The sequence below is a fragment of the Nomascus leucogenys genome, chromosome 11, assembly GCF_006542625.1.
Source record: "Nomascus leucogenys isolate Asia chromosome 11, Asia_NLE_v1, whole genome shotgun sequence".
Lineage (NCBI taxonomy): Eukaryota > Metazoa > Chordata > Mammalia > Primates > Hylobatidae > Nomascus > Nomascus leucogenys.
The window spans coordinates 113338782-113365803 of record NC_044391.1 but is presented as its reverse complement, the minus strand read 5'-3'; the positions used below and the strand labels follow the sequence as shown (position 1 = coordinate 113365803).

General features: G+C 36.9%; 1 protein-coding gene and 1 long non-coding RNA gene across 3 annotated transcripts in view; one reads left to right on the top strand and one right to left on the bottom strand.

The window, feature by feature from the left end:
• FGF12 (fibroblast growth factor 12) overlaps positions 1-27022 on the top strand; it is a 599372-nt gene that overhangs the window by 427663 nt on the left and 144687 nt on the right. The gene's annotated exons all lie outside the window — the stretch shown is intronic.
• The window catches only part of LOC105740548, a 44628-nt gene continuing 43499 nt past the window's right edge, over positions 25894-27022 (bottom strand). The window contains exons 4-5 of the long non-coding RNA XR_001116598.2: positions 26146-26263; positions 25894-26062 (exon numbers count right to left, since the gene is read on the bottom strand). This is a non-coding gene — a long non-coding RNA (uncharacterized LOC105740548). The remainder of the gene's footprint in view (positions 26063-26145; positions 26264-27022) is intronic.

Here is a 27022-nt window from a genome sequence, read left to right as displayed (position 1 = left end):
TTGCTTTAAAATGATGTGATAGCCAGAAATGGAGTTGCTCCTGCATGATAAATTGAGGGTGATTCTTTAATTTACAAAAAGCAAGTAATATTTCTGTAAATGAAATACAATATTTACATTGTATTTTATATTTTACATTGTATATTTACAAAACATGTTTGTACTTATTGTTTCATAGGAAAGGTAAGTGGGTACAGACCTTGAACTAATTTTTCAATGCCTACTCTAAGAAAATTTCTTTTATATAATTCTAGAACATTTAACATTCACATAATTTAATTCCTTAAAATAACTTATTTGTAATCTTTCCCCCACCCAATGCTCCATCAAGTAAAATGGATTGCTGTAGGTCAATGGTTTAAAGGACCTTATTTGGTTTGGACTTTTATTTTATTTTTTTAAATTTATTTGTTTATTTTTTTTCTTTCGAGATGGAGTTTCATTCTTGTTGCCCAGGCTGGAGTGCAATGGTGCAATCTCAGCTCACCGCAACCTCTGCCTCCTGGGTTCAAGTGATTCTCCTGCCTCAGCCTCCTGAGTAGCTGGGATTACAGGCACACGCCACCATGCCCGGCTAATTTTTTTGTATTTTTAGTAGAGATGGGGTTTCTCCATGTTGGTCAGGCTGGTCTCGAATTCCGAACCTCAGGTGATCTGCCTGCCTCGGCCTCCCAAAGTTCTGGGATTACAGGCATGAGCCACCATGCCTGGCCTCTCTGATATTTTAAATTTTAAATACTATTTGATATTTTGTTTGTTTTGCCATTAGATCTGCCATTGTCACTTGCCCTCCAAACGGTTTAACAACCTATTAGTTTTGAGTGCTCTAGTAATATCTGAGGTTAAATGTGATTGAGACAGTTGCAAATTGGGTTCTGGTTATTTCCACATTTACTTGTTTGTTCTTTTAATGTCTGGTTTTTCATGTGAATATCGTTGGACAGTGGTTTTCATTCTTAAAAGTTTTTAATGGTCTGCTAATTTATCATCTCAACAGTGATTTTTTTCATTAGTATTATAATTTAAAATATAAGTATGGAGCATAGAGCTGTAGATAATTATAGTAAAAATTCATTTCTTAAGATTTCTAACGTGTGTTTCTTGGTCTTTATTCTCAAATCTATATTTACAAACAGACTATATTTTTGGTGTCTTATTCTTCACAAAATGAAGTCCCTACTATCTAAGATGTATTGTGTGAAAATTTAAAATGGAGTTGTACAGCCTAAGTCTCAGATGAAAAATGCAGAGGGAAGTAATTGGCCACATTCCAAACTCTTCTGAGAGACTGATCCAGTAGTCCAAAATGGGAAATGAAATTTCAGAAAAAGCATTCCCCAAAGAAGCATGATTCATCTTGCGTGGCAGTAAATATAACTCTTTGAGCACTGTTATTTATTTGACCACTTCACTGGGGTCCAAGCTTGCCTATCTTTGCAAATCAGCTTCTCAGCAAACTCTTAAAGCCCAACTTCAGTGCTTCCCCTAACAGTAAACTGCTATTATTGTTGTTTGGTTTGTTTTTAAAAAATTCTGCCTGTAGAATTGAGAGATCTTCCAAATATGCCGGTTCTGTCTCTGCTGTCTAGCATTGTGCCCACTCTAGCTTTATTTTTTTTTTTTAACTTTCAGTTGGCAAAAGTGATCATAGAGGTCAGCTAGACTAAATCAGTGGCTTTTTTCTAATATTCACCACAATTAGAATCTGGTCGTTGCTGCTATCTCTGATATTAGAACTTTATTACCTAAAGCGTACCCTGGAGGTGATGATAAGGATCCTTTTCTATTTATTGTGCCCTTTTTATCTGGCATCATAGAAAATATATGTTAATTCCTTAACACATGGTTAATGTTCTAAAGCTGTTGGTTGTTGTAATGATTAAAAGAATTTTTCTGTCTCTATCTCCATTGTGTTTCTTATCTCAATCATTATCCATATCCATGTCTATCTATATATTTGTCTTCCATCACATAAAATGATGCCTAAGATATAGTAAGTGCTGTAAAATTGTTGGTGAAAATTATTATTTTTCACATAACACATTTTCAACTATTTGTTGATCACATTTAAATGCTACATGATGTGTAATCATAGTGTCCATGAGAATATTAAACAAATCTAATTCTTTCACAGGTACTTTTCTTATTTTAAGTAAATAAATATTTTTAAATAAAGGAACAAGTAAATATTATTAAATTTTGGAAGTGGAAGGAAACATAAATTATTGGGTTCAACCCCATTTTATCAGATTAGAAAATTGATTTGGACAGCCTGGACTTTTTAAATCCTTTCATTATCCAGAGGTCACTCTTATTTATACTACCTCTCCTGAAATGTGGTATTATGTAATCTGTGCAAGTGATATTTTATTAGCTTCTGCCCTGGGTAAGCCCTTGATGACAAACCATTGTTGACTGTCTGGGGCCACCAGAAAACCATTCATGGTCAACATATATCAGTCAACAATACAGGGTTAAGAACTAGAATTCATTCATTTGCCCCTTAGAAATATATGTTAAGAAACTCTCTTTAGGTTGTCCAGGCTGATTTTGAACTCCTGGACTCAAGCAATCCTCCTGCCTCAGCCTCCCAAAACTCTAGGATTACAAGTGTGAGCCACCATGCCCCACTTCTTTGACCAATTTTTTGGTAGCAATTATGATGCCACCCAGAAAAATGATGCCCCTTTTTGTCTTCTCAGAGTATTCCATCACTGGAGAATCATAACCTGCAACTCACCTGAACTGGGGGTTAAGGCATGTTTTTATATATACCTGGTTGCAGTAGTGGGAATTAGTGGCTTAGAGCTTCCATAATGGATTTCCAACTTATTTTGTCCTCTAATATATCATTGAAATCGTATAAACAAAAATGTGCATTCAGAAAAGGTAATCGGACTGTGTTTTTGTGTACATTTTTAAAATTTATGGTCGAAAAATTTTCATGTTTGTAATGACACTGGATCCACATAAAAACCCCAGAGACAGTTGGATCACGAGGTCAAGAGATCGAGACCATCCTGGCTAACATGGTGAAACCCCGTCTCTACTAAAAATACAAAAAATTAGCCAGGCGTGGTGGCAGGCGCCTGTACTCCCAGCTACTTGGGAGGCTGAGGCAGGAGAATGGCGTGAACCTGGGAGGTGGAGCTTGCAGTGGGCTGAGATTGCGCCACTGCACTCCAGCCTGGGCGACAGAGTAAGACTCTGTCTCAAAAAAAAAAAAAAAAAAAAAAAAAAATCCCAGAGAGTTGGATTGACCAGTGTCATTATTGCTATCTTAGAAAAATAGAAAGTTTCTCAAAGGAAATAGGGGTCACTAATATCAGTGTCAGACACAAAAACTAAGCCTCTTAACTCTAGATCTAGGAGTCTTTTCACACAGTTTTTCATAGGATTTTCATATATATATATTTTTTTTCCTAAGCCTCCTTTCTCTCCCTTATTTGAAAAATAAATGTTCTATCATGTGCAGGAGTTTAGAATTTCTATTTAAGACTTTTATTTCTTTGTTTATGTTTCACTGGAGGCCAGAATATTGGCTGAGGTGCGTGTCTGGAAGAGTGACGTCGATGGTTTGGGGACGTGAGAGCTGGGGACTCGAGCAAACTGACGTGTAGAATCTGGCTGGGAGGCAGAGAAGGAGTGGGAGGTATATAGAGAAAGGGCAGCTCGACATGTATTTCTGGGAAGAAAAGTAAAACACAAACAAAGGTATTACATCTCTGTTTAAAAATTTGTTTTTTTTTATATTTAGCTTTTTGAGTTTTTATGAAAATGAATCCTGTTAAAATTCCATTTTTTTGACACCCTGTAGTGGCATCAGTCATCCTAAGGACTAAGGGTGACATACAAGAGTGGCAATGAGAAACAGTGTTATACTCTATCTGAAAAGCGGTCTAAGAGTTGTATTTAAAGTAGTCAAACATCTTTGAGGGCTCTCCTCATGCATTTATAACAATTTAGTTTTCTTTCTTCTGTTTCTATCTTTCCTTTCTCCTTATTTCCCTCCTTCCTCTCTTTTCTTTCTCTGTTTATCTCTCTTGCTTTTCCTCCATTCCTCCAATCCTCCTCCTCTTTCTCCCTCCCTTTCTTTTTTGTTTTTGTTGGTATTTCTTTAATAGTTATTTGTTAAGCATGTACTACTGTATACAAAGTGAGCTAGATGCTTTGGGTGCGTGTGCTACAAACAATGACACAAAACTTCTGCTCGCAAAGGAGCTTATACAGCAAGAAAGCTAAACAGTACAAAAATTAAGACATTCAAAGTGGGATCTACTAAAGATCTGAGTGTGGAATAAGCATTATGAAGCAGAGAGGATATTTTAAAATTTTAGCTTAAAACTGTAGTTGTCGTCAGTAAGTCTTAGTCTGATTTGGGTCCAGGAAAATACTGGCCATTGTGACCTGTTCTTAACGGTATAACAGATTCACTTATTATAACATGTAAAGTATGGTATATGAGATAATTATATTATACCTTTTTAATATTAAATATTACCGCAAGCAAGTGGAGTTGAGTAAGAATTGAGAAACTGACTACTGTAGGTCCTTTAAAACAATTTCCTGTTCTTTCCTTTCTATGTAGGAGAGCATTTTGGTAATAAGATAAAAAGTGGATACTCTGTTTAGACAGACCTGTGAGGAACTATAAGCTTGGTAACACTTGCTCAATCAAATATACCATGGACTATCCCAAATTTTTAATTATGTGTAGAGCAGGAGAATGGTAATTTCATGGAATGGAGAGGTCACCGGGAGGAGACAGCAAAAGTAAAGCACTCAGTGCCCAACAGAGGAAGTAGATGTCCTGGAAATAATCTCTAGCATGCATGAATGTGTTAAAAAGCTGTGGAGAGTTAAGAGAGTTTTGTGCAAGATCCCTTGGATACATGTGTTTTGGGTTCTATAGCGTATTGCTTTGGGGGTCATTTAGCAGGAATAAAACCTGTCTCCAATTTAGCAGTCCTTCAAGTTCTGACAGCATTGAATGATTGAATGATAATAATTGTTAGTTAACATTTTTGAGTGCTTACTACAGTCTTCAGAGCTAGTCCCTGAATCATGTCCTAGTATTATCTTCCTTGGGCAGGTGAGGAAATAAAGATGAAATGGCTTACTGGAGATTACCCAGATGGGAGCTGAAGCTATTAGCTATATTAAATACGGTTTCTCTAATAGTAAGAAAATGTCAGTTAATATTTATTTACATGAAGCTTGGCAGTTTCAAAGGGCTTTGATATCTGCTATATTTTGTGATTAGCACAACACTGCTGTGAGATATGTTAGGCCAGGCAATGTATGTATCTTATTTTAAGAGATGAAAAATTTAAAACTCAGGGAAACTATCATGCCTAAGAACACATGGGCAGTCAGTGATAAAACTAAGAGTCACCTTTAGGTGTCTTTAAAACTGAAGCGTAATCCACCACACTCTGATACCTGTTCATAATTTAAACACACAGACATCTGATTTTAGGCAAATTTCCAATCATGCTGTTGAAATTCTAATAGTCCCTGGTGCATGGGAATGTAAATTTCAGTCTCTTAGTAATTATCTTATGCACTATACAGTCTTCACTGGAGTTGCCAGATAAATGAGATGTCATTGCACTCAACAGCAAGGATCACTGCTGCTGGCTTTTGATTGGCTCCATCTGTTGCTAGGAGGAGTTGCTATCTCTCAGCAGCTGCCAACCAACCAGGCATTTCTGAGTGGAGCTGAGTCTAGGTTGACATTAGCTAGAAAAGGGACGGATCCTAACCTGGCAAGGACATCCTTCAAGTCGATGTTTTTGTCTACTAGCGTGACAAAATTTCTGATGTTGATGCATTTCATTGCTTTTTGTGAAGCCCATTTTTTTTCCATACTTAAGTTTGTGTAATGGCTGACAGACCATATTCATGCACCTTACAAAAGAAAAAGTACATTGCAATTAACATATGAAATGCAGAATTTGGTTCCAGTTCTATTGGAAAAGTGATATATTGTTTAATTTAAAAAATAAGAACTGTTTTTTCTAAATAAGGACTCTGGGCACACATCATTTTCCTAGCAATTACAAAAGAGATTTAAAAATATTCCCTTTAGGATTTTGATAAAAGAATGAGAATTGTCTGATTTGGATGACTTCCCATGTTTAAAATCCTGTTTATCTGCAATGTGACTGAAATAGATGCTGGGGAAGGAGAAGCATTATGTTCATTCTTTCCCTTCTTGCCTTTACTTATCATAGTCTGTCTGCCTGGAATGTTCTTCACCTTGTTTAGCTAACTCCTCTTCAGTCCTTAAGATCAGGCACCAATGCAAGACTTGTGACAAAACTTTCCACAGGTACCTCTCCGATTAACACTTCCTTCCTTCCTTCTTAGTGGTCTCCGAGTTCTTCCTTTGTAATTCTAGGTTGATACAGCAGTAAACTCTTTATGCTTCCTGTTTTCTGCATGGCCATTTCCATTCTGAGCCCACTGAATGTCCAATATGCAAGGACCACATTTTATGCAATTTGGAATTCTTGGGACGTAGTCCCATGCCTGGCCTTAGTAAACACCCCTCCTTAAATCCCCAACATCAACATCAAGACATTTAGTGAATTAGTAAGTGCACATTATGGTATATTAGTCTTCATCTCTGAACAGCTCAATTCAGGTTCAAGTTTCTCAAAAGTGAGGCTTAAAAGGGGGAGAAATCCCACCCCAACCACAAAATCTTAATTATATGTCTGACCCCTTAAATATATTAACTGCCTCCAATCATACACAAACTCAGATGTATTTGAGCATTTTCTAATGACAGTCTGAAAAATGGAGCACAGTCTGTTTAACCTGGAAGGAACTTCACAAAGTCAGTTGCCTACAAGCTCTATGACAGATGTGAAAGGAAGGCTCCCAGGGGAGACATGACCTGCCTAAGGCCACCCAGAGGCCTGGTGGCTCTACGTCAACACCTAGCAGGTGTTCTATTAGATTTTTTTCTCCCTCTCACTTGATCATTCTGCAAAGCAAGTGTCGTGCTCACTTTTATATTCTCTATAACACGGTCTTAGTTATACATTTTGGATTCTTGGTAAATAAATATTAAAATGAAATAGGGCTTCTCTTATTCTCTTCATCATATTCTTTTCATGGCAAAAGGTATAAGAGAGAAAAGATGGCTCTGATTTGGAGAGTAAATGAAAGAAGTGGTTGCTCAGTCTCCAGTCAAAGGATTAGATGGCGAACGTTTGCCTCCTCCTCGTTTCTTTCCCTGCTCCCTTCCTTACCTGACTTCTACTCCCATACTCTCTTTTCTTCTTCTCAAGGTAGAGAATCTACCCAATTTCTGCAGTGTGTTGAAGAGTGTCATAATTCAAAATACTAAGCAGCAGTACCCTCTTTTTCTACATGCTCCTCCCTTCATCTGGAACACCCTCCCTCCACTCTGCCTGGCCAATTTGTGCTCATCTTACAGGTCAAAGCTTCAATTCCACCGACCACGAGACTATGTATGCCTTTGTTGCCACAGTGCTCTTTTCCTCCATAGAGCTTATCATAATTTTTTGGGTTCTTACTCACTTAATTAATGCGTGTCTCTCTAAGTCAACTGTAAGCTTCACAAGGTCAAAGACCATTTGTGGTGTTTCTATACCATTGGATATCTATCACCTAGCATGTGGTACCTGACACATAATAGGTGTTCAATACATTTTTACTTACTGGATGAATTGAGTAACTATAAACAATAATTAATAGCTCTTGGCTATTTCTCTCAAGTGACTATTTAGTGGGACCCTGTTTCTTTAAGACCCTACTTGCAAGATAAAGAGAGCATTCGGTTTTCTCCCGATGCTTGTCTTGGAATGATTTCTCCATGCCTGGTGATTCATTTATCTTCACTTCGTCCTAACCTTTCCCCTTCCTGATATCGCAGACTCCTTTCTATTGCCCTTTTTTTTCACAGTAATATTTTAAGTCCAAGTTTCTTTGGACTTTCAATACCTCATTGTATTTTCCTTATGGAGAGTGACCTCTCTACTCTTCTTTGTCCCATGCATTTGCTATGCCTGCACATTAACTGATTTCTGGACAATCTTTCGGGAATTTTCTTTTCCTTTGAGACAGAATCTCACTCTGTCATCCAGGCTGGAGTGCAGTGAGGCTGGAGTGCAGTGGGGTGATCTCGGCTCCTGGGTTCAAGCAATTCTCATGCCTCAGCCTCCCAAGTAGCTGGGGTAACAGGTATGTGCCACCATACCCAACTAATTTTTGTGTTTTAGGAGAGATGGGGTTTCACCATGTTGTCTGGAGTGGTCTCAAACTCCTGGTTGCAAGTGATCAGCCCCCCTTGGCCTCCCAAAGTGCTGAGATTACAGACGTGAGCCACTGCGCCAGGTCAGCCTTCAGGGATTCTTAACCGTTTTGTGCCATGGATCACCTTGGCAGTCTTGTGAAGTCTAGGGATTCCATTTTTAGAATAATACTTTTTAATTTATAAAATAAAAAATACATAACATTACAAAGAAAATGAATTATTATGAAATATAATTATCTACAACTCTTCACTCTTACTTCTCATGACTGCCCCCAAGAAAGACCTGACTTGACCAAAATTGGCACCTACCATGCTGCCCCCAGGCCTTGGCCCCAGGCATTTGGAAGGTAATAGATTGGTTGTCCAGGATTGTAATGTTGGGCTGTCTCTGTTTAAGCTAAAAATTAAGGTAAACTATTAGGTCCCATCTGGGCAGTCCCATTGTTAAGTTTTATATAACCTTTCATAATCAGCCTCAATGACAGATATGTCCAGCAAATATCCAAATTGGTTTTAAAGTCAGTTGCACCATCATTTACTGATATTTAAAGTAGATCATTATAATTTAATAAGTACCACTGGTGGCTAGCTCTGGGAGGAGGGCTGCCATGTGACAGAGTAGGTAAGATTTTCCAACCCAGGACAGCTGGTAGGTGCTATTGGCAGTGATACCAGTGTCTTCCTGAGCATGCCCTAGGGGTGGCAGAAGGGATTGCCTGTGCTCCCCTCTGTGGGAGATGAGCACAATCCATAGAGAAAATAGGCCCCAGTGGGACAGGTGGAGCAATGAGCACAGGAAGAAAAATAAAATGCATAAATACCTGAGGCAGCTTTGTAATTTCAGTACTGTAAATGAAGTCCTTCTAATGAGGAAATATCCAATAGAATCAATGTATCTGTGGAAAGACTATCTTAGGCTGGGATTAGGAAGACTTGAGTTCAATGACTGGCTCAGTGTTTTTTGCCTTACTCATTGCACAGAGAGCACTATCTACAACTTCATGTGACATTCCAGTCCTTCTCCTCATCGTCTGGAGTCACTCCTCCTGCCTTCAAACTGAGTCATCAGGGAATATTTAATTAACAAGAATTTATGGAACTTTTTAATGTATCAGCACTGTTAAGACATTCTTTTGGGAACAACACTATATCCTCCATAATGCCTAGAACAAAATTAAGCATAAAATGTGTATTTGAGGAGTTTCTGTAGACTTATTGTATGTTGCCATATAAGTAATTATGGTGTACTATGCCATAGAAGTCTTTCAGCCTTTTATTCAGAAGAGGCTTACATTTTCTCATTTTTAAAATACAATATACATTGGGAGAGGAAACAATCTGAGGAATATTTCAGACATATGAAAGAATAAGTCATGTCCTCAAACACTATAGAAGCACATATTTACATACAACCAATTTGTATGGTAATCACAGGCCAATCTCATCCAGAATTTCTCAGCAACACAAATCAAGTTTGAATTTGCAGAGCGTAGTCAAAAGTGATATAATTTCAGCTACAAATTTCTCCAAATTGGTGGTAGCAGGAAAGCTATTTCTACTTCTTGGCCTTCCATCAATCTGCAACAATCTTCTCCAATTTCTTCTGCCTATCAAAATCATGCAAACCCCAAGTAAAACTACATCTTTTGTGAAGCATTGTTTTGAATCCTCACTGATAATGATTGGATATTTGTCCCCTTCAAATCACGTGTTGAAATTTGATCCACACTGTTGGAGGTGTGGCCTGGTGGGAGGTGTTTGAGTCATGGAAGCACATCCTTTATGAATTGCCTGGTGCCATTCTTGAGGAATTGAATGAGTTCTCACTCTTAGTTCCAATGAGATCTCTGTGTTAAAAAGAACCTGACGTGTTCTCTTTGTTCTCTTGCTCCCTCTCTCACCATGTGATATGCAGACTCCACCTCCCACGTCTCCTTCCACCATGACCAGAAGTTTCCTGAGGCCTCACCAGAAGCAGAGGCTGGTGCCATGCTTCTTGTAAAGCCTGTAGAACTATCAGTAAAATAAACCTCTTTTTTTTTCCTTTGAGACAGAGACTTGCTTGTCACCCAGGCTGGAGTGCGGTGGCACGATCTCAGCTCACTGCAACCTCCATCTCCTGGGTTCAAGTGATTCTGCCTCAGCCTCCTGAGTAACTGGAATTACAGGCATGCACCACACCTCGCTAAATTTTGTATTTTTAGTAGAGATGGAGTTTCACCATGTTGGCCAGGCTGGTCTTGAACTGCTGACCTCAAGTGGTCTGTCTACCTCAGCCTCCCGAAATGCTGGGATATTACAGGCATGTGCCACTGTGACTGGCCAAAATAAACCTATTTTTAAAATAAATTACTCAGCATCAGATTTTCCTTTATAGCAACACAAAATGGACTAAGACACTCACCAAATAGAAATATTTCTTTCTTCTTTTGTTCTCCGACCCTCCTGTTCTTCTATTGTTGTCTTTAATCATCTTCATTTTTCACTTACCTATATATCTCTAGTTAATTGTAAACTCTATGATATCAAGGGACAGATAACATTTTTCTCTTCTTCTTTCTAAATCATTCAGTGATTTGCAGATAGCAGAGCTCAACAAATGATGATTGATTGACTGATTAAATGAATGAACAAATAAAGATATGAGTTAATGAAGCTGAGAGAACATTAGTTTTTTATGTTGGGATGACTACCGATTGCTGTGTGCCATGCACTGTGTTCAGTCTTGGGTATACAATGGTGAACTTGTGCTTGACACCACAGCACTAATGGTCTAATATTTTAATAACGGTTACAAATGCCTTCTTAGTGTTATATTCAGAAATATAGACATTCTACCATTTTTGAGAATGTATGGAAAAATCTGTGGCTCTTAAAAACTGAACACACATTGGAGTACAGAAGTGAGCTTTCGAGAAATATAGGGAGCATAAAGAAACCTATGGGTTCAGCTTATCAGTGCCTAAAAATATTAAAGATGTTAACCATATCAAAACAGCACTGCTAACTTTGGGGATGTTAGAGATTCTATTTCAGCCTCAAAACAAGATTCCTTTTTGAACTTATCCAAACCATTTCTTGCTTGAAATCCTCAGTTTTATAATCAATTGCTCATTCCCCTGACAAATGAGTATTCTGGGGATTAATTATTTTAAAGCACTTCGCAAATGAAAGGCCTATAGAAATTCTAAGTGGTATTGTTATGTTGTGGGTGATGTGCCAGGGAAATATTGACAAAAGCCCTTATTTGCTAAAGCCTGCATTGATGTCTTAAACTCCTGCTATAGAACAGTGCCTCTGGGAGTCTTATATATTCTTTTCTTTAGATATGTGAATTGGCAATTAAAAATAATTATATTGCATACTCTGTCATGCCAATCAAGAAATCTGCATTGAACAACACAGGATGTGGTCTTTGAGTTCTAATTACCAAACAGTATACCTTTCTCTTCCCTTTTCAAACAAAGTATTGCGACTGAACCAGTGTAGCAATCCAGAAGACGTTTTTAATTTTTAAAATTTTTGCTTCATAGCATATTTGCAGAAAAGTGAATGAATCAGTCTTGTTTGTGGGCTATGACTCAAATCGTGGGAAATTCTAGCCAAATAGGTTTTTCTCTTATTATTATTTTTTTAAGCAGACATACCTATATGTTGACCCTAGTACTTTTGTTGTTCTTGACAACGTGCTGGTAGAAGGGATAGTAAAGGGTGAGCAATAACCATGTTGTGCCAAAAAGAAGTCTAGATAATGAAACTTGAACAAAGCAATTTGGAAGAATTTCGATTCTCATTTGGGGGCACTTTGCTGACTACCTGGATTTTATTCCTTTTGCAAACTTGCATGTAAGCCTGTCTTCCCTGGGTTTGGGCTAAAATGTGTTCAGGAATAATGTTATCAGTGCAAATGATAGAAGAGAGTTAGGCTGTATAAACTAAGTACTCCACATGTTTTTTTCTGAAATCTAAAGTTTGGACATTAAAAGTATTTTATTTTTAAATTTGACTTTATCAAATTTGCAGGACATTTCTTAAGGGATTGTAAAAGTTTCATACAGAATTATAGATTACTTATGTGCATCAAACTCGAAAAGAGCAATATTTCATTTCTTATGAAGACTTAATAATGTTCTTTACAAAGAAATAAAGAATCTGTACAAGTAAAGATGATAAATATTAATATCATGCTTTGGGATGTTGTATTTTCCTATTAAATTAGGACAATTTTTGAAGATTTGATTTAAAAATAAAATGAGGCTGGGCACAGTGTCTCACACATGTAATCCCACCCCTTTTAGAGGTTGAGGCAGGGCTATCACTTGAGCTCAGGAGTTTGAGACCAGCCTGGGTAACATGGCAAAACCTTGGCTCTACAAAAAATATGAAAATAAGCTGGGCGTGATGGTGTGCACCTGTGGTCCCAGCTACTGGGAAGGCTGAGGTGGGAGGACCACTTGAGCCTGGGAGGTCAAGGCTGCAGTGAGCCATGATTGTGCCACTGCACTCCAGCCTGGGTGACAGAGTGAGACTCTGTCTCAAAAAAATAAAATAAAATGAAAACATTGTAGGCCAGGCATGGTGGCTCACGCCTGTAATCCCATCACTTTGGGAGGCCGAGTCAGGTAGATTGGTTGAGGTCAGGAATTTAAGACCAGCCTCGGCAACATGGTGAAACCCTGTCTCCACAAAAGAAAAAAAAAAAAAAAAAAAAGAAAAAAGAAAAACAAAGTTAGTCAGCATGGTGGTGTGTGCCTGTGGTTCCAGCTACTTGGGAGGCTGAGGTGGGAGGATTGCTTGAGCCTGGTAGATGGAGGTTGCAGTGAGCTGTGATAGTGCCACTGCACTCACCCTGGGCAACAGAGCAAGACCCTGTCTCAAAAAAAAAATAAAATAAAATTTTAAAATAAATTCATTAAATTAAATATTTCTATTGCAGTTTTAAAATCAGAGTTGTATTGGAATAGCTGTGAAAAATGGGAGTGTTTGTGATAAAAATAGTCTATACCAATTTGATTTTGACAAATATTTCAGGGAAGAGATTTGATTTTATATGAGATTCACTATTCTTTAAAGAGAAAATCTAGATTTACCTTTAAGACAGTCTATCAAAACAATCAATCTAGGTTGATATACTTTAATATTGCTTCCTGTTGAAACATTTCATTAGGATTCCTGCTGCGATTATATTTAGCTCTTATTCCTTGGATAGAAAATTAAGAGAGAAATGTAGATATTAATTTGATATATCCACACTTGGATATTCTGTCTTCGAATTCTTGTTAAATATAACACATTATTTTGAGGTTTTATATATGTCGAACAGTTATCCAGGAGACATGGCATCTGAAGTCCATACTGCCATGGGCAGTGACTCTAGGTGGGTGAGGCATAAGGAGATTCCTGGTATATAATTGGTGCCAGTGGTTATATTCAAAGGTCGTGATGACCTAGTGGTATACATATTTCCAAAATTCACATGCTGTTTTGTAGTGGATCGATAAGTGAACTGGGAGTGAGGAAATCCAATTACTAGTTCTAACCCTGCCACTGTCCCACACCAAAAAGTACAGTGCGTTGCCGGAAGGCTCTAGGCAGTTCTCTTAGATAGGTCTGCTTTTGTAAGCCAGAGAGAGTAGGAGGTGGGGAGGTGACTGAATGCTAGCAAGAGAATGAGGCAAGATTCATACTCTTTCTTCTCCATCACTCTGAGCCTTAAGTCTCATCATTTTTTGTCACTAGAAACAATATGTTTACATCTGTATAGAACTCCTGTCTTCGATTGGTAGGATAATTAACCTGCTAGAGTCCACTGGTGTTATTTTAAGTTACGGTCTTATGGCCAAAATTCTGAGAGTTTGTGTCTCAAGAAACCAAACCTCTTGATGACTTCCTAGTTTTATATGCTCAAGGGAGCCCTTTTAGTGTTAAACAATATGTCTTTATAGAGAGATATTATATTTTTCTGAAAGTAGTTACCTAATCTAATTAAAGTTTATTTACCCCTATCAATTTAGAAGATTGCTGTTGCTTATCTTTTATTTTACGTTATAGTTGCAAAACTTTTCCTTATCAGCCAAAATATGTTGGAAGGTCAGGAAGAAAGCAAAAAAGCATGTTAAACATTAAAAAGACAATTTGTGATGCCTTTCTGTACGATCTCATGCACTTTACTTGTAAGTGTCAAAATTATTCTGCTTTTATATGATCTGATACCTGTGCTTCTCCCAACCTAGGCTGTTTTGTTTCTTTGCCTAAGGAGACAGGAAGCTATGCTTAAAAAGGAGAAAAAGGAAAGAGTGACAGCGATGACAGGGAACAGTGCTATGACTGGAATATTTGTGACCCCTACATTCATATGTTGAAATCCTAACTCCTAAGGTGGTAGTTTTAGAAAATGGGGCCTTTGGGGGGAGATTAAGTCATAAGGGCTCTCAAAAATGTCATAAGTGTCCTTATGAAAGAGACCCTGGAGAGCTAGTTAGCCCCTTCCTCCAAGTAAGGACTCTGAGAATTAGGCTGTTTCACATTGCTGATAAAGACATACCCAAGACTGGGAAGAAAAGCGGTTTTAATGAACTCACAGTTCCACGTGGCTGGGGAGGCCTCATGATCATGGTGGAAGGCAAGGGGGAACAAGTTCCATCTTACAGGGATGGCAGCAGGCAAAGAGAGAATGAGAGAGAAGTGAAAGCGGAAACCCCTTATAAAACCATCAGGTGTCATGAGATTTATTTACTACGATGAGAACAGTATGGGGGAAACCACCCCCATGATTCAATTATCTCCCACCAGGTCCCTCCCACAACTTGTATGAATTATGGGAGTACAATTCAAGATGAGATTTGGGTAGGGACACAGACAGACAGCCTCGTCTATTGACCAGAAGAGCAAGTACTTACAAGACACTAAATCTGCCATCACCTGGATATTGATTGGACTTCCCAGCCTCTGGAACTGTAAGAAATAAATTTATATTGTTTATAAGCCATTGGCTACAGCTACCCAAACAGATGAAGATAAGCAAGAACTAGGAGAAACAACCCTGAATCAAAAGAAAAGGCAGGCAAATGTTGAATATGTATTAGAAAACGTTCCACACAAAAAGAAGGACTGTTTGAAAGGTACAGAATCTCTAAATCGTTAATTAATTATAAATGGCAGTCAATGCTACATTCCTGAGAAGCCCAGTATACTGAGGCTTTATTCACCTGCATTATTCTCTTAAGAACCTCACAAAATTTGGCCCTTCTTTTTGATATAAAGGATCTCAAACTGATAGCAAATCGAAACACGAGAATAATCCCTAAATCAAATTAGCCTTGAGGACATGAGGATGTGGTGATGGAAAGGTATGTTAAGTTTTATTTTAGAAAACCCTTGAGAATGAGGTTCAAATTTAGCACTGGAAAGATGATCGGAAATCTGCAGATACTTACACTTCGTTTTCTCTTCTGTTAACAAATTGTAACAGGTAAATTTTCCTATGATTTTCTTTTATTTCCCAAGAGAAAGTATTTTTCTTCCTCTAAATTCCACCTTTTTTTTTTTTTTCAGCAAACATCACTAAGGCACAGTATTAGATTAACCAGAGAAAACTTGGATTGAGTTAAATGAAATCTCTCTCTTTCCTTCTTTAATGTCTCTTTCTCAGCATTCTATGAAACAAATTTAAATGAAATTCTGAGAGATCATATGATCAAAATTACCTCTCAAGAAGTCAGTTGTTGGCTCATGCCTATAATCCCAGCACTTTGGTAGGATGAAGTGGGAGGATTGCTTGAGGCCGGGAGTTCAAGATCAGCCTGAGCAACTTAGCAAGACCCCCATCTTAAAAAAAATATAAAAAACCTAGCTGGACATAGTGGTACATGCCTGTAGTCCCAGCTACTCAGGAGGCTGAAGTGGGAGGATCGTTTGAGCTCAGGAGGCCGAGGCTGTAGTGAGCCATGATCATACCACTGCACTTCAGCCTGGGTGATCAAGCGAGACTTTGTCTCAGAAAAATGAAAATCAATAAGAAGTCCGTTGTTCAACTGGTATGTTTGTGTTGAAGTGTGTTGTTTGTTGTTTCAGATATGTATGTTTTAGATAGAAAGGGAGCCAGTCAGAGAGAGAGACTGACTTTACAAACCAGAAAATTGTATAGACCGCTAAAATATTTTCTGCCATGTTTTTTTCAATATCTTAGACTTAAAGCAATTGTATGCATATTTGAATAAATGAATGATTTTTCCTTTAATATCCTCTCATTATTTTATTATTTTATAAGTAAGACAATGTAGAAAGAGAATAGACTCAGATGTTTCCATTTTCCTTTAAGATGAGAAATTAGCACTGATTAAAGGCATTTTAAAGCAATCAAGGTCACTGTCCTAAAGTAAATTATCATGAATTCTCTTTATAAAACTTAGAAAAGAAGGATGCTGACTCATTGCAACATATTGTTTTGTGTTTGTGACTGTATAATATTCTGCAAACACTAAAAAAAAAAATTGTTTGGTATTCCTGACACGATGACTAATAAAGTGCCACAAACACAAAGCATTTGAAAAGAAACCGCGTGATTTGTTAATAACTACTTGGTCCATATGTGAACAAAGTAACCTGCCCTTAAAAAGTCGCTTATAACACGCCGAACAAACTTCTGATTCTGAGCAATAATAGTGAGTAGTTTTAAATTTACTATGAGTGTAATCAAAGTTTGGTGTGAATGTTAGCTATTTTCATATTTTGGTTGAGTGTCAGCACGTTTCGAGCTTTGATTGTGGAATTATTATGATTTGCCTTCCTATTTCTACTTAAATGGCATTTCAAATTGGGTTAGATGCATGATCCCATTGCCAATTTGATACACATATTGTTGAATACAGCACACTTTGCTTTTATGAGGACTTTGGGAAAATAGTTCTTTTTTCCTTTTAATTAAGATTCACAGTCTTTTGCTCCACAAGTTTAGTGTCAAAGATTACATAACTTTAGTATTTCCCTTAAAACATGGAAAGAATGTATTTCTATGACTAATTTGTTTCCATATATTTATTTCCCCTACTTATTTCTGTAGGTTTCTCACATTTATTCTATTAATATACACCTTTTGCTATGTATTAGTAAGCCAGTACTTCCCAGAGTATCCATTTGAGGAATATTTTCGGGTGATATTCTGGAACAAACCTCTGGCCATGGTGTTTTTTTTTTTTTTTTTAAGACAGGGTTTTGTTCTTTTGCCCTGGCAGGAATGCAGTGGTGCAATCTTGGCTCACTGCAACCTCGACCTCCCAGGCCCAAGCAATTCTTCCACCTCAGCTTCCTGAGTAGCTGGAACCGCAGGTGTGTGCCACCACACCCAGCTAATTTTGTTTATTTTTTATGGAGATGAGATCTCACTATGTTGCCCAGGTTGGTCTCAAACTCCTGGGTTCAAGTGATCCTTCTGCCTCGCCCTCCCAAAGTGCTGGGATTACAGGTATGAGCCACCATGCCTGGCCTGTAGTGATAATTTTTTAAGAAGTAACATCCATAAGATTCTCAAACTGTTATGTCCATAGAATAATTAATAAATCATTTATAAAAATATATACACATATATCAGATATTCTTCATATCCAAGAAGCTCTCCTACTCAATGGTAGTAAATCACCAGACGATAATAAGAAAAGCAATTTATTTATGCACAAATACACATACAGTCCGTGAACTGGAGACATGATAATTTAATGTTATTTAATAAACAAGGGATAGTGACATTGTATATGTAGATAGATAAATACACACACATATGCATAGAGGTGAAAAATACACACTTATATGTATAGATGTTTTTTGATGTATGTGTGTACATAAATGTATGTTATATACATATTTTTTATATGTGTTCTTTTTTTTGAAGTAAATAACTTTATAGCTTGCCAGACCAGAATTGATTCTAAGATTCCTATATTGTTATTAACAAGGATACAACCTGCATGTAACTAGTGGGGTATTTTTGTGTTTTAACAAAGAGTCACTTTAATGCAATGTAATTTAAGAACCTGTCTTTTCTGTGTAGCAAGTGGAATTTCCCAGCTAGTTACATGAAGAAATAAGTATCATGATGTGTTGGAAACTTGAGAGGTCAAGTCCTGGCCCTGCTACTCACAAGCAGCACAACTTGGGCAAATGAATACTCTGTGAGTGTCAGGTAGCATGCTAGGTGTTTCACATGCATGACTAATAAATGGCACACCACAGGGTTGGGCTTAGCTGTCTTCAATAGGCTTGCCCTTAACCACTGTAACTCAGAATTGTACTCTATAGACAGATTGTAACTCCTACAACTTCCCCTTCTTTCACTACTTTATGAAAAGCTCCTACGCCTTTATCTGAAGCTGTGATTTACGTATTACTTTAACATAGGGATACAATCAGTAGGCAGTGTAGTGCAGCCAAATTTTAAAAATTATTATTTTCAATTGAGAAATCATAATTGCACACACTTATGAGGTACAGAGATGTTTTGATATATATGTACAAAGTGGAATGAATAAGTCAAGCTAATTAACATATTTATCATCTCACATAATTTTCTGTGGTAAGAAATTTGAAATTTACTATCTTAGTAATTTTGCATTACACAATTTATTATTATTGATTATAATCACCCTGCTGTGCAATTAATCTCAAAACTTACTCTTCTCGTCTGACTAAAACTTTGTACCCTTTGACCAACAACTTTGCCTTTCCATCCCTGGCCAAGAGGAGATATTAGTTGGGTCTAACTCCAAGCTCCCCTGCAAAGCAATCATCTTGCAAATGTCACTTGATCTCTTTGAGCTTCAATTTTCTCATCCATAAGAGAAAGATGATAAAACCTTTTCTGAAGGGTTACTGGAAGGTTGAATGAGGCACTGTCAGCTGTGTTATAAAGTAAATTATTATAACTGGGCTTCATATCTCCTTGTAATCCCTATTTTGTAAATGCTACTTATTCCCCTGATAAAGAGAGAACTGGCATTTATTGGACATCTAATATGTACCAAGTGCTTTATTTACACTAATTAATATTAACGACAAACTTAGAAATTTGATATTGTTCCTCTAATTTTGTAGTGAATAAACAAAAGTTAAAAGTGGTTAACTCTCCTACATGATGAAAATAAGAAGAGATGCAGTCAGTAATCCCACTCTGGATTGTTTGCTCTTCTCTTCTGCAGGCTGGAGCCAGGTCTGTGCAGTACCCAGCAAGATTCCAGTCTCTTCCTCACACGTGTTGACTTACGATGGTCATTGTATTTTCCCATTTGAATCCTCTACTTATTTTTTTCTTCATATCTTCCAGTGACTGTTCCTTCTCGTTTTATTCTTACCTTCCTTTTGGCACAAAAGCTGAGATGCTGTCCTTTTGCTCCAAATCACCAGTCACGTTATCTGTTTTGTTGTCATTGTAGCACTTGTCACTGTCTGAAATTATTGATGTGTTTAGCTAGGCACTGATGGACTCATTCAAAGGAATGTAAGTTCCATGAGACCAGGGACCTCGTCTATCTTGTTTGGCCCTGCATCCCAGCACTTAGAATGGAGCCTGGCATTGTAAATACATAATCAATAACTGTTGAATAAATGAATGAAAGATGCTCAGCTATTTCCCCAAATCTATTTCCTATCGTCCGAGGCTGATCAAATCATTTTAAATATAACCTTCAGGTTCCTGCATGATTATCAGTGTTCTCCTTGAATGTCACCTAATTTCCTAGGAAGATTTCTTGGTGATAATAGACTTGAGTATCAGTGAGTGGTTTCCTCTTGTAGCGGGATGTCAAGGGCACTCGGACATGAGGCCTTTTTTGGTATCATGAATGGTAGTTCTATGATAAAAGTTAAGCAAAAAAGGCATGGTACACATGAGAGCTTAGGAAATGTTGAAGACATTTAAAATGGAAATACAGTGTTTATATCTTGAGTGCACAGTTTGCAGCCAATCTTTAAAGTGTCATTTCAAATAGAAAAATGGATTTATAACCAGGGCCCATGTTCCTTGGTAACCAGCACAAAACTAGTTTTGGGATAGACTAAAATTTTGTCTACTTTGATATTGAAAAGCCATTAAATAAGAATTAATTTGAGCTCCATTGCTTGAGTACATTTATCATTGCCAAAATCCTAATTATGAACACTTTATAGTTGATGATTCAAGAAAATAGGATGGCCATGGATGAACTTTCAGGCTGTTAATTGGAAACATGGAATCATCAATTAAGATATAAGTATCATTTGTATTTTAAATATAAATTTCATCTGGATATCAGCTATAACAAAAGAGCATACCAGAATTTAGTAAAAATTTAAAAAATCCCAGGTATAAATCTAATTTTGAAGGAAGATTCATGAATCCTTTGGGAGAATATATGCTATGTTTTGTCTTTCTCTTAAATGATACCTAGATGGTTTATGTAATTGTGCTTCAGCTTTGATAGTATTTCTTGATGTCTGTGTTAAGTGTATTCTGCATTAATTGCTATAAATCGCTCTGGTTCCTGCTGTGAATTTATTTTTCTGTTAGGTAATTGTTTGTATTTTGTGAATGATGCATCTTTGTCACACAGAGTAGCATTGCAATTCACAAACTAATTTTTTCCCTGCCCACACATCGCTTGAAAACTTGCCACTTCTACCCAAAGTTATGCCTATAATGAACACCCCAAATCCTGAAGCACTTTTGGAAGATTTTTTTTTTATTCTAAAGCCTTTCCTTCAACTTATTTCTAGAGGTGATTGGTGATTAGTGCCTTATTAAACAATAACGGACAATAACTACATTTTCTTGGTAATTGAGTTTATCAAGGAAAGTTACTACACCAGGAAGCCCTTTTTGGCTTAGGCTGGGTTAAAGAAGTATCTTTTGTCTGGGCTTCTGCTGTAAGGTGTTTATATTTGTCATAGCATTTCCCACTTTTTTTTTTTTTGAAAATAAGATAATGTATCCCTTTCCACTAGTAGACAGTGAGCATCTCAAAAGCAAATGGTCCAGATGCCGTGTCAACCTTTGTAAACTCAAATTCTGGCATAGTTCTTGGCACACAATAAGTATTAAATAAATAGTTGTTGAACTTGAAATCTAGTTGAATACTCTTTTCATTTACATTCTCAGAATCATTGAAGGTTTTGCAATCATTTGCCCCTCCGCTGAAGGACCCCAGTCTACTTTGGGGTTAGTGGTTTTACTATTTTGGCTGGCTTTTTAAATGTGATCTCTTCTCACCTGTGCCAGCTTTCCGAGCTTTTCTCATGGTTGCTGCTTCTAGTCTGCTTTGATGCAACAGACCAGATAGCTAAACACATTAAAACAATAAGCTAAATTTCACAGACTGTTAACCTCTGAACAACTGCCGAATAAAGGTATATGCATATCATTGTGTTAAGTATCGTGAAGATACAAAGAAAATACAAGACACAGTTCCTCCCTGATTTACTTGGAGAGACAATATGCAAAAAGGGAATACAACTGGAGAATGAAATAATATATCCAGCAGTGAATTGTTAAGTGCAGATGAGGGTAAAGGAAGTAACACTAAGGGAATTAGTAAACAAAGGAATGTTCATAAATTATTATGTTAGGCTATGTGATTAAATCTGAACCTTGAAAGTTAATCAAAAATTAACAGGGTGATTGACAAAATTTATTTGGAGAAAAAAGGTTAGTATAGTCAAATGCTGTATTTTTCTTGTTTTAGACCTGGTAGTCTTTAATTTATTCTGAGTCATTCAGACAGTTCCATTTATGTTTGATCATTAATTTTCTATTTTGGCGTTTTTATAAGTTTGTAAATTGCCTTATTATCTTAGAATTGCATAGGATGTTATCCCTGAAGAAAACATTTTGAAAGGATGACATATTTTACAGCAACACTTCTGTACATTATAAGTGTGCATGCCATGGCTCAGCAGCAGATATATAGTGTCTTAAAGTTTCCCATAAGTGGTCAAAACCTTCTGCTATCATGGAACTGTTGTGTTATTTGATCACTTGTTGATAAAAATGAAGATAATTAAACAAAATTCAATCTCAAGAGTATACTCAGAACAACAATAAACCATTGTCTTAAAAGTTTTGTGAATATTAACACAATAGATAAAAGGATTTCTTTTTCATTCAGTTATCTCTTCATTCAGTAAGAATCAGTTCATTCCATTCTCTCTTTTGTGCCTTTTTTGGAGACGATTTAACGTTTCCTTGTTGAAAACCTCTGTATCTACCATTTGTAAGCATATGTGCAACAACCAAAACTGGTCATGATCCCAGAAATCAATCAATTCAGTCAGATTGCAGATCATTCTAAGCAACTGAAAAAAAGGGTACAGATTTCTGGCTGCTTTAAATTCTCCATAACTCAGTAACACCACAGTACTCAGCACTAGTAACAGTGAATGGAAACAGTGAGTGGGAACACTTCCAAACAGAGTCTACCATGGACGCGTATTTGAGTTGGAGCGTTTTCTGATTTGGTAAGGACCTTTGGGAGGCTTAATAGCTCCATCAGAAAATTAACCTCTCTCTGATGGGCGCCAACAGCACATGTAATGGAAAACTTAACCAGAAATCCGATGATATACAATTGAGCTCTAGGATTGATCCTTTTACTCCTTAGCTTTTTAAAGTTCATATTGCAGCAAAAGCATGTCTGTTACTTCAAGATTCAGTTATCACCTCCTTACTGGAATTTTCACTTGCATCAGATGAACGAATGACTGGCCTTCTCTGAGCCTGTCATTCTTTGTTTGTATGACTAAGTTTGATATATTTTTGTTTAATTGATTGTGTATCCATCTCTCCTAAACTGCAGTCTCATCAGGGACAGGCGCCAGGTTGTGCTAATTTTTGTATCTCCAGCACATTGTAAATACTTAAACACTTGCTGTCATAGTTAAGGAGCACACTGTTAGTTCACTCAATTATCTTTGGTTATTTCCACCAAAAACAAGATAACCTTGAAATAGTCTAGAATACTCTCACAATAGGATGTTCTTTTACTTCATGCAAGAAGTTTTAATTACTAAAGGCAGCCATGAAAATAATTTTAGTTTGACCTAAAAGGTGGTTCACAGCATAAACACCAAAAATGAAAGTATAATTAGTTTTTTGGACATTTCAGTTTTATTACAGAGGGTAGAAAGTGAAACAAGAGCTTCAGAATTTAAAAGAATTTCAGGTTGTAATAAGAAAATGACAGTAACTGAACTACACTCACATGAGAGATTCTTAGAAACATGCTTATTTACATAGGCCATTTTTGAAAAAAAATACAGGAGCAAACTATATGAATGATATTTAATTTACTCATGTTGCATTCCCTGTAATAAATTGATATTCTTCATAAGTCATTGATCTAGAAAATCAGTTCTTGATGTGAAGATATTTGCTTGAGATTGTAGTGAAAAGAGCATGAGGTTTAGACTCAGGAGGCTTGAATTTTAGTACTGCCTTGGCCAATTAGGAATAATGTGGTTATGGCCAAGTTCCTTTATTTCTTTGAGGCTTATATAGCTCATCTGTAAAATGGAGATAATAATTCCACTCTCACAGGTATTAATTGCTTATCAATTACTAAGGGTCATGAGGATTAAATTGGCAGAACATGATTTATATTACATTTCATTTCATAGGGCAGCAGTGTACTCAAGACTTGAACACTGCATTTGTCAGCTCATGGTAAATCCCAAGTAGTACTCAGTATACTACAATAGCTTGTTACACGTCTCTGTAATGTGTAGCCGAATAAAAGCTATGTCTGCACTTGTACCTTGGTGAAACCTAACTAAAGTAGCTCCTGGCAGTCCAGTCAGCTTGTTGTAAATCCCGGGAACATTCATAACTTCAGAGTCACCAGCAATCTGATGCGAGCCCAGTGCTTGCTGCCTAACACCAGGGTCAATGAGTTAAAGTCCAGCTTCCGCAGTAGTTTTCTAGGTGCCTCCAGGAACTTATTTCAACACTTCCAGCCTGTTGATTCTATGACTTTATGAAAGCCAGTATATTACATTAGAGCTTGTCTAGATTTCATTGCTTTCTGAGTTAATTGGGAACTTGAGATTTGGAGTTTTGTTCTTTTTATTCTCTAGCTCTATTGATTTGCCTTGAGAATCATGACAAACATTACTGTCTCCCTGTGGAATGCTAGATAAAAGGCTGTTCTGCAGTGTGACCTGCTTCTCAAAAATCAAATAGATCAATACATTTTGTTCTTCCTATTTTTTAAAAAATCTCCTCTCCCTTTTGTCCCCATGTCCTGCATTTAGCTAGAGTCTCATATCATTGGGAAGCCAAATTGCAAAGGTAATACTATGTTTTTTACATTTGTGTTGGAAACTTCTGGTGTAAAGATTATTTGAAGGACAGAGTAGAATATAGCAGCAACTGGGGCATATTTTAGCAGATATCTCAAAGAATTGTATTAGCCAGATTTCCGTTTGAGAATATTAATTGAACATCCACAATGGGCAGGGTGCCCTGTGATCATCGGCATGTCACCAAAGGTAAAATGCAAATATTCCATGATCCTCCTCCTCGAGAACTTTCCAGTGTAGAAAGAACGTTGAGGTTTGGAGTAATGATTTTCTAGGTTCTAACTAGTAGAAAATAGGGACAAGAGTGCAAATGGGGATCAAAGTACAGTTTTATTATTAGTGGCAAGTGTCTAGTAGCTGGAAAAGCTGCAATGCAGAATTCAGTGTTGCTCTAAGACAGAAGTGTAGGATCGTTTCTGAGTATCTGAATTAGACCTCAGAGCCTACCTGTGGAGAAGCCGTGTCTGTAAGTGATCCCAAATGCTCTTATGCATTCAGCTTTGTGGAGTTTCTCTGGTAGAGCAGGAAAGAAGGAGAATTTCAGGCTTTTATGTGTGCACTGAGATGAGAGAACCTGGGCTCTGTTTTAGAAGTGTCGACCACGTGGAAATAGGAGAGGAATTCTTTGTCACTATTCAGGCAGTGATATAAAATAGTGCTTCCCCGACTGACCACTCTCCCACCACCTTTTAAACCTAAATAGCCCTATTCATTTTTTACATGGCCCAGTGCATCAAGTTTTGACTAATGAGATTACCTACATCTCATATGGAATAAAGATGTAGGGGAAGCGACTGAAAATCGGTTTCTCTATTGTGGCAAATAAAGGGGTGAAAATTTACCCTTCTAAGAGCAAATGATATTCTCTCCCAACCAGGAGTGATAACATGTGTACACAAATAACTATTCTAACTAAAATCTCCTAAAAACGGAAATCCTACAGCTATTTAATTATATGTGTGTGGAAATTATTTTCAATCCTTTTGTGAATAGAGCTGAATATAAATGATCAAATAAATGCTTGTGCTCAACCTCATCCTTTAACGAAGAGTTTAGTTGCCTCTCTGATGTCAAAAAATTATTAAAGATAATAATGTTTTTGTTTGGAAAGAAAACAAGGTGAATCACAATGTCCTACCTAGAGTGAATCACAACTGAAAAAGAACTTTTCATACTTTTAATACTATTATAAATAATATAAATAGTAATAGTTCTTATAGACTGTGGTTCCATATGTGCTAGCCCCAGACTATGGTGGTTACATTTATCTAATATTTTAGATAACATTCAAAAATATGTTTTATAGCATTCATGTCATGAAAATTTTTCTCATACCTGTTGTACCTTTACATTATTTTCCAAAGGCCAGTCCAAGAGCCAACTCATCTGGGAAGTCCCTCCCAGTTTTCCCTCACATACAGCATTTCTTGATTCTAGGAAACACTGTAATACTGCCTGCAAAACATGGTCATCCATTTTTCAACAGTACAAGGCATCCATTTTATCTGTTTATGTGTATATCTCTCACGTCCACTTACCTCATGGGCAGAAATTAAGCTCTACATGTCTCTTCGCTCTCCCTGAGTAATCACATCTGGTGCCTTATTTATAGTATATACTCTCTGCACTCTCTGTGCAATTTCTGTAGACCTGAAACTATTCAAAAGAATGAACTTCTTAATATGGGAAATAAGGGTAAAATATTAATTCGAGGTCATATTGTTACTAATAGAAAATATGTGTTACAGCTCTCTCTGTCTCTCTCTCTAATATATATATAATATACATATATTAGATAAATATTGGATATACAGAATCTGTAGGCATAAAGGCCTATGGAGCTTTTATATTTGACCCAATTAATTGACCTAGAACGCCTTGGAAGCCACAGTGAAAACAAAGATATAGTCATTTACATACTTACTTTTTGATTTTGGTACATAGTACACTTAGCCACCCCTTAAAGAAAATTTTCAAACATCTCATAGTGGGAGTATGGAGGGACGGCGCACAGTGGAAGATAATCCAAAACAAAATAGCTCTTTTAGTATAAGTTATTTTTTGACTAGAGTAATAAGCGGACATGTTGTGTATTTAAGAATCTAGTAATTTGGCATTCTCTTCTTTGTCATCCAGATTCATTCATTCATTCAGCCAAGTTCATTCACTCATTCGTTCATTTACTCAAAAAATATGTTGTGTTGAGTACCTACTATTTACCAGATGTTCACCTAGATATTGGTGAGAAATCTGAGAACAAATGGAGCTTGCATTCTAAGGAATTAATCAGACAATTGTTCAGAAACATTTAGAAGATTGAAAACATAACCTGCTAATAAAATACACATTTTACTAACTTATGATTAAAAACACCACATATCACTTTTGAATGTTCTTCAAGTGGATGAAGTGACT